At 41.9% G+C, this 8,717-nt stretch overlaps 1 protein-coding gene across 2 annotated transcripts in view; it reads left to right on the top strand.

The window, feature by feature from the left end:
- Positions 1 to 2,536: 2,536 nt before the first annotated feature.
- The window catches only part of LOC129811445 (leucine zipper protein 1-like), a 64,895-nt gene continuing 58,714 nt past the window's right edge, over positions 2,537 to 8,717 (top strand). The window contains exon 1 of one of the 2 annotated variants that reach the window (XM_055862745.1): positions 2,537 to 2,861. The gene's annotated coding sequence lies outside the window, so the exon portion shown is untranslated. Of the gene's footprint in view, positions 2,862 to 2,911; positions 3,064 to 8,717 lie in introns of those variants that run through there. The other variant, XM_055862746.1, reaches the window with a different exon arrangement.

Genomic DNA, 8,717 nt, shown 5'->3' with positions numbered 1-8,717 from the left:
CCTCTGTTTGAAGCCCTGTTTGAAACCTATGTTTGAAGCCCTTACATGAAAATGACTCATGAAATAAAAACTCCTGATACACAATTTTTGATATACATCATGTCTAGTCTACATATCCAACTGATAATTCCTGTTGGCTGAAAAGTAGGACGTACTGCTGAAATAAGTCAATATTAAATGTAGACGGAAGGCGAGACACTTTCCACAGATAAAATACTCTATCCACTTTATTTCCTGGTACAGTCACAACAACTGGACCTTAATTAAATAAAGGTACAAATAAAAAAAAAATGTGTTTGTGAGAATGTCCCTTTTTCCATAGAGTGGACGATACAGATATTTTCATGAGAAGAGGGATTTTTCGGGATGTCTCCTGGTCTGAAAAACGATGCTGTAGTTCGGCCACCTTCCACCATAGAGGCGCATTGAGACGCAGCCCATGCAACAAAAAAATAAATATCTTTAGCTTAAACCGACAGATTTTGATAGGATTTTTAAAAATATGTTACTTAGATTGACGCACATTACATTAACATCTGACACCAGAGGGATGTGTTCTTGCAATTTGTAGTCTATGACATTTCATATGTAGATATGATAATTTATCACACAGTAGCTTGGATGTAGCGAACTACATTTTCAAAGTAACTTTAGTTAAGTAAACTATACGCTCCTTAATGGTAGATTTAGTGTCATTCTTTTGTTTTTTATCTTATGTTTGTTGGAAAGTAAATATTTGTTTTATATATATATATATATATATATATATATTTTTTTTTTTTCTTCCTGTAAAGCACATTGCGTTCATTCCATGTCTGAAATTTGCTGTATAAATAAAGCTTGATTTAATTTGATTAGTGTAGCATTAACTTCTCCCAGTGTGAGGTAGTTGGTAGCTTGGTAAACTATACTTTCAGAGTATCTTCCCCAACACTGTCATCTCCATTAGACTTATATAATCAACTGTCATCACACAGCAGAGGCCAAAGTACATCTGTGTCTCACAGTAATCATGTGACAATAGGGCCAATCACAATGTACATGACCATAAAGTGTTATTTGACTCCTCCCGCTGCCCATAGTCTTGGCTCAAGTATTGACCACCACAAGCATTTGATTGGGTATTTATTAACCAAAAGCACCAGATGGCTACACCTTGTTCTAACTAGGCAAGTCAGTTAAGAACAAATTCTTATTTACAATGACGGCCTAGGAACAGTGGGTTAACTGCCTTGTTCAGGGGCAGAAAGACAGATTTTTACCTAGTCAGCTCAGGGATTCAATCTAGCAACTTTCGGTTACTGGCCCAACACTCTAACCACTACATGCCACCCCACAATGGTATTCTACGTTTTTGCTCTACAACCCCCACAAGTGTTACGCCATCCTCTGAAGGTAACCAATACCGGTTTTAAAAATAGAATGAAAGTCTGCAGGTGGTTTTGGCCTAAATATGTCTAAATAAATAAATAAAGATATATTTCTTGAGCTTTCTTATATCTCCTAGATATAGGACAGACACTTCAAAACCTTATTCCTTATGGTTTATTGTTTGACTGTCTTTTTTGCCATTAATGAAGCTGATAAGCAATGCGTTTCTATAGGCTATAGTAGTAAAGGCCAGATTTAATATTTTATCTAATATATTTCTTTCTATTTTCTTTTATGATAACTAAATAGCGAAATTATCCATAGTATAACTATCTTAAAACAATTCCATATATCACATTTGAACAAGAAGCAACTGTGACAATATTGATCCTTATATATATTTAAAAAAACGTTCTTGTTGAGCAAAATCCACAATCCACAAACTCATGAACCATACATCAGATTCACTCCAGAACTTGTATTTAGACTCATGTACAATGTAGAAAATAGTAAAAATAAAGAAAAACCCTTGAATGAGTAGGTGTGTCCAAACTTTTGCCTGGTACTGTATATATATATATATATGTTTTATTGTCACATACACCAAATATGTGCAGTGAAATGTGTTGTTTTACAGGGTCAGCCATATTATTACGGTGCACCTGGAGCAAATTAGGAGTAAGTGCCTTGCTCAAGGGCACATCAACAGGTATTCAAACCAGTGACCTTCCGGTTACTGGCCTGACATACTAGGCTACATGCTGCCCTGTACTGCCACAACTTGCTGTGAGATATTAGCCAGTACAGGGGGACTTTATACATAGGGACCTAAGGGACCCTATTTATGGAAACAGCCTATTCCTCTTCCCCAAAACCTGATACAAATATTGGTATTCTTTCATAAAATAAATTGTTTTATTATATGATATACCATATTGTCCATTGACAGGCCAAATTCAGTAAATTGACAGGCCAAATTCAGTTCATTTTTTCTGCATATTTGTCTGAAACGGCTGACTTCCTTTGGCTACATTCCCTTTACTGCCCTGACATTCTTTTTTAGGTCATTGCAATGTGCGGAAACCTACGCTGTAATATTCAGAGGCTCATGTCATTTTCTTCTCTGAATTCGACATGTTTCGTTCTATATCCATGGGCTAGACTTGAGGAGAGGCGGGACTCTACAGCAGGGAAGGGCGTTCTTGCTGCGGTCAGACCCAGGCTCGTCACACAAGGGGTGGGTCATCCGGCGCAAAGGAAAACCCACCTTTTCATTGTTAGGGACAAGGTGGAATGTGTTGGTTTGATCTACAGCTCAGGCGGGGAATAGAGGGAAGAAACAACGAACGCAGTTAAGTTGGAAAAAAAGCCTTCTCCCGCTGGTCTACCAGAAATCTGTGAAATAACTTGTGTCTTTGGTTCAAACCTAGTCATCTAATCGGCACTAACCGAATGCATTTGGGGACAATCGCAGATTCTCTCATCGCAAGGTACGTGAACTAGCTATTGTTTTGATCAATGTAAAACTACACATATTACTACATGGAAACATTTAACTGTGCTAGGATGCTGTAACTTCCTGAGTTCGACACGGGCAGACTCCGAACTGCGGCAAGTTTTGACCCCTCCTCCCCCTGCTCCTCTTCTGCTGGCGCAGCCAAAAGGAAGCCTCCACGAAACACCAGACTGCGGGTAAAAACCTGGGCCACGTTCAGTAGGAAAACGGGGTCGAATGTTGCAGAAATAAATATAACTGACGTGATTCCATATTCATCAAGTCACATGTTTGTTCAGTGGTACATATTTCCATAGCCAGGTATTTGCATATTACTGTCTGAACTTTCTACAACGTTGTGTCCTGCTGAGCGGCCAGGTGGTTAAATTGTGTAACAGTTTGAAGTTTTCCTCGATCGTAACTCGCTAGTTGACTGTTTCAAAATATTACGAGTAGCTAGGCTACTGTTGCGTTCAGTGACGACGTAACGTTACCGCTATCTGGATGGAATGTTGGGGGTTTCTGAACAGGATATTTTATGTTTTCCTCGAGAACAATGTATCCGGATCGAACGATTTCTTGAAATTAATTCACCATTAACCACCCACCTTAACACAAATCGAAAAAGTCCACTTTTTTTCTTCGTCAACTACACAGTCCACTGTCACCTTAAATATTTAGTAGCCTAAAGTAGGCCGCTTTTTTAACAGGTCATCTGTCAAGGTAAATAACGATTGCAATGTTCTGAGCAAGATGGCAGTAAAAACCCTTTCTATATTGATACTTGACAGATACTATTTTAGCTGGCTCTCAAGTAGTCTGTGTTGACACAGCCATGGGTAATGTTCTTCAACTTGATCTCTATGGATAAATCATCAAATCCATTTAGGTCAATGCTGAAATTGTGAATACAGTAGGGAATGATCAGCCTGATACAATTGGAGATTGCCTTGATTGTTGGCATTATTTTTTTGCAAAGATCCACTTGACATGGGAAGGGAGTTTCCCCAAAGATAGCTATTTTTAATTTCACTGCACCAATATGGGAATTGGGCAGTGATACAGAAATCTGCAGGTCTCATCAAAGTGAACACCTAATGTCTGAGAATCCTTTTAACACAGTACATTTGGATGGTCAAGCTTGATTTGCCCTCATGTTGGTGCGAGCAAGCAGGCTAGGTATCTACAGCCAAATTACAGTGATCTTTGTTTGGTCAATAGCAACGTGATGTCAGAGTATGTGCATAGTTCAGCTTTCCCCAATTTTGGTCCCGCCCTGTTCACGCTCCCTCACCCATGTTTGCGTCTCCCAATAGTCCCCCGACTACTGTGCTTCAGATGTTGGCTCCGTTGTTTCATTGCCCCAATGTTCTAGGTGGATTTCCGGTGAAACGGCTGAGATCCACAAATCATGTTGGGGGTGACGAAACAACCATTGGGCGTGAGCATGGGCGAGAGAAGTGAACAGGGTGGAACCAAAATTGGGGAAAGCTGAACTTTATGCAAATACTCTGACATTGCTTTGCTTTGTTATTGACCAATCAAAACTCACTGTAGTTTCCAGCCCATACTGGATTGGCTGTTAATACCTAGCACTACCTAACGTGCTTGCTAGCACCAACATGAGGGCAACACAAGTGTGGCTATCTGAATTTTACACGTTACAAGGATCTCGGCTGTAAGAGGTATGTGTAATGGCAGGGGTGTGTGACTCAGTACCTGTGACAGTTTGTTGCTGTATGTGTACATGGACCACATACATAGCCCACATATAACAAGTGTCAAAGCAATGAGATGCAACACTGAGTCTGAACATCACATTTTATTGGTCACATGCTTGGTAAACAACAGGTGTAGACTAACAGTGAAATGCTTACTTACGGGCCCTTCCCAACAATACAGAGAGAGAAATAGAACGATAATAACCGCCTGGTATAGAGGTCGTGGATGGCAGGCAGCTCGTCCCCAGTGACATACTGAGCCATAGGCACTACCTTCTGTAGTGCCTTGCTGTCGGATGCCAAGCAGTTGCAATACCAAGCGGTGATCTAGCCAGTCAAGATGCTCTCTACGGTGCAGCTGTAGAACTTTTGGGGGGGTCTGAGAGCCCATGCCAAATCTTTTCAGCCTCCTGAAGAGGCGTTGTCGTGCCTTCTTCATGACTGTGTTGGTGTGTGTTGGTGTGTGTGGGTGAACAGGAGCAATGCTCCTCCAGCAGTAGCAGCAGCAGCAGTGTGGAGTAGTAATCTGTCAGGTTGGGCCCGTGGGATATAAATGGAACTAGGGAGAAAGATAGAGGGGACCTGTTTCAGACATGACGGCAAATCACTGCTGGCTTTCCAGTAAGTCCCAGAGCCAGCTACTAACTCTGCTACTGCTTCCACCCCTTCTGATGGTGGAAACACAAGTACAAGCTAGTTGGACTGTGAGATAGGCACAGCTGCATGCATTGGAGATTCACTATTTGTGCATACAGGGGAATAACCTATCCATTTCTGCCTTAGTAGGATTCAGAAGTACATAGTCATTAATATTGTCGATACAAGCTGCTTCCAGCCAAGGAAAAGGCCATTTTACGCCTTCGTGCCAAACCATTGAGAGGTTACAATGCCAAACAAAGCAAGCTCCACACTTGAATTGCAATCCCTTCATATCCTGTCTGTGCGAACATTGGCCAAGTGGACGTGTTGGCCCAGTGGAGAGTACAAAAACTAGAGTGCTGTCCTGTTCCACCTCCCATTTGGTCACTTCATGCCAGTCTACTGTAGCACACTTTACTTTCAACTTTGGCTGGTCACTTGGTAGGTCTCTGGTGTTTTTCCTTTGGGGTTATGTCACTCTTTCACTTTACTGCTTGATAGTGTACATTACGTTGTCTGAAGACTATTTTCAGAGGATTGGAATTGGAAGCCTTCACGGGTTCAAAAAGTTGGACCCGTTCAGAAATGGATCTGGTGCTTTCCCATCCGCAACCAATATGCATGAAAAAAATAAATTATATGGAGACCCGTTCCGAATGGTCCTGAGGACAACTAGACCCGTTCCTTATAGACCTGGTCAGATCCAGACCCGGTCCGATCCAAGTGTGTGGGGAAACAGTAGAAAAGTAACATTTTAAGATACGTTATTAACCGGAGCTGAAAAAGTGCGAGGGAGAGGAGGTAAAAAGAGGTGACGCTCTAGCAGGGGCCGTGCTTTGTGTGTAGGCTACTGTGAGCGAGTGACACGAGAACAGAGAGCAGGGAGGGAGAGACCGCAACCAACCAAGCCGACTCGTGCTATAGTAGACTAATATCTGCCATAGCTAGGCTATTTATCATTCAATATGAGTACTAGTACCTGTCTTGACTGCATTAAACCGGGAGAAGCTAGCTAGCTAGGCTAATTGAGGTTGCATGCTCTTTCTGGTCTTACACAGTTACGTTATATTCTGAATGAAGTTGTTTGTAACAATCTACTTCTTGGCTCTCGGTCGTTGTACCCTATCCTTCTCGTTTAACTTTTAATTCCGTCTTCCATTGATTAGATATCTCCTAACTTTTGACCCACACTGAGGCTCTTTGACTGTAGCCTATTGCCGCTTTGATGACTTATGATATGCCAACAACAAGCTACATGTGCCCTTCTCGTAAAAATGTCTCGCTCTCCCCTGCAGCAGTCATGTTTGGATCTACAGTATATAGATCCTTCCAGAGAAGTCAGTTAAAATTACACATACCCATGACAATCATATCAGATCCGACCTGCCCGGTCCCCAATCGGATCTCGGGTATCTGGGTACAGGTGGATCTGTGAACGCCTCTAATTGGAATCGTGTAGACAATGTAGGAGTGCCTGTGAACTTAGCCATTCCAAATTGACTTTTTATGATCAAGAGTGAAAGCAAGCAAAGGCGCAGTGTTCGTTCAGGCCCCAAAGTAATAATCCCCCCCCTCTCTCTTTTTACGACCTGAGTTTACACATGATTAATTTTCCACTCGAAGGAAGCATGCAATGAAATGGCATCTGCTGCCTTTGGCTGAAACCAAAGTGTAATCATTATGGGTGTCCAATAAGTGTAAATATCAGAGTTACTAGCTGGACCTGAGGATTACAGAGTGGCTAAATGACTAGTCGTCATTTAAATGGAAAATTAAAGATTAAATGGAAAATGTTGGTTTTTAAACTACCGGGGAGGTCAAGTGTTCTGGTGTTGGTGTATTTCTTAGAACTGTAATGGTCTATAGCCCTAGATTATACATGTCTGAAAATTGTATTTTAGTGAAAATACTTTCAGTTTTCCGGGATAGCAAAGTCAACGATGTAGAGTATGATGTTCCAGGTTTCTTTAATAAGGACCTCGTTGAAATAGCGCAGATGAGTACTATTGCGTTTAGTGAAGCACACAGCCCACATTTATTGTGATAATGAAATAATGGTCCGAGTATCCAGGACAGTGACTCGTGTTGATGCTACGCAGGTCAGATGGACACTGCTGCCTGAGCGCCGGCAAACGGTATGTACTATAGGAGAGTTCTAAATGCTTCTATGGAGTCTGCTAACACTAGCTTTGCCTTTTTGAGTTGTGTTTATTGGTGTTTTTTCCCAATGCTGCCGTTATGTTTAAGACCCTGCAAAATGTTAGTGGTCCTCAACCCTTTTCCCCAACTGTGCTTTTATCAGCGGTGGGTGACGGTCTTGTCTCTGTCATTTCAGCTGGAGTTCAAACCAATTGTCCGCTGCCTGTACTTTCTTGCAGCACCACTGATCTGATATCAGTAAACCGTTCCCAGTTCACGCTGTTCATGCTGTTCACTCATTAAAGAACGGCCTTTGACCTACTGAAGAAGATCTGTTGTCACTCCAAAGACGTCAGCTAGGGCAAAACCAGGCTATATTTATCCCGTACAGAGCAAAAGTATATTCCTGTGTAGGGCAGGGTGCCTTTGGCAAAGGCAAGACTTATTTAGAAGAATATTTTTCTTACTATGTGTTCTTGTTACCAAACAAACCTGGTTTTGTGTTATTTTAATGTTAAATTCCATTTCCACTACAACACAATGAACTAGCCTTTGGGCACTGAAACCCTAGCCCACATCCGCAAAATTTTGAGCGTCCATAGAGTCGTGCAAAATACTTCAGCTATCAGGTATTTGTTCCCTTCTCCAGGTGCACAGGAGTAATTTGTCATTTGAGGAACACACAATTAAGCTATGGCTGAATAAATCTCTACTGTCACTGTTGTTATGCTGTAAGCATGGGTGGGCGTCTCCAGTAGAGCAGGGCACTGTATGGTAAAGCCCGGGGGTAACTTAAGTTCCACTTGGTGTTTGTCTGTGCGTGTTCATGTTTGCCTCCTGAACTTTAAATGTTGGTTTGGGTATGCCACAAGCGGGCGGATAGTGTGTGTTGGCAGGAAGATGACGGGTACAGTCGAAGTGTCCAACATGATTGGGTCTTGAGTGGCTTTGCCTTGGTCCTTTTTACCAGTGTCTCGTTTTGACCTCGTTAGTGTCAAAGGGCGTAAATGGGCAGCTCATTGTTGGATGCTTCGATTGGATCTGGCAATCGGAGCGAAGAGTGGCGTTTCCTTGGTCTGCTTTGTTGGAGCATGTGGCTTTGTGACGGCATCCTTCATGTTATCAATGGGATGTGCCTCAGATCGTCCTTTAGGATACTGTCAGTATAGTTGGCTTTCTGGCATCACAAGGATCATGATGATCTGACAACTTGATCAATGAACCCGTTTCTCAATGTATAGTCCTTGGTCCTGGAATTCTACTGGATGAGAACTATTACTAAGTCAAATTGTTTGTATACTGTTCTTTCTTACTGTAGTGACAAGTAAGCAACCCAGTATGTTACCAAGCTT

Source organism: Salvelinus fontinalis, chromosome 15, assembly GCF_029448725.1.
Source record: "Salvelinus fontinalis isolate EN_2023a chromosome 15, ASM2944872v1, whole genome shotgun sequence".
NCBI classification, from domain to species: domain Eukaryota; kingdom Metazoa; phylum Chordata; class Actinopteri; order Salmoniformes; family Salmonidae; genus Salvelinus; species Salvelinus fontinalis.
Note: the sequence above shows the minus strand (reverse complement) of the source record. Positions and strands in the feature narration are given on the sequence as shown.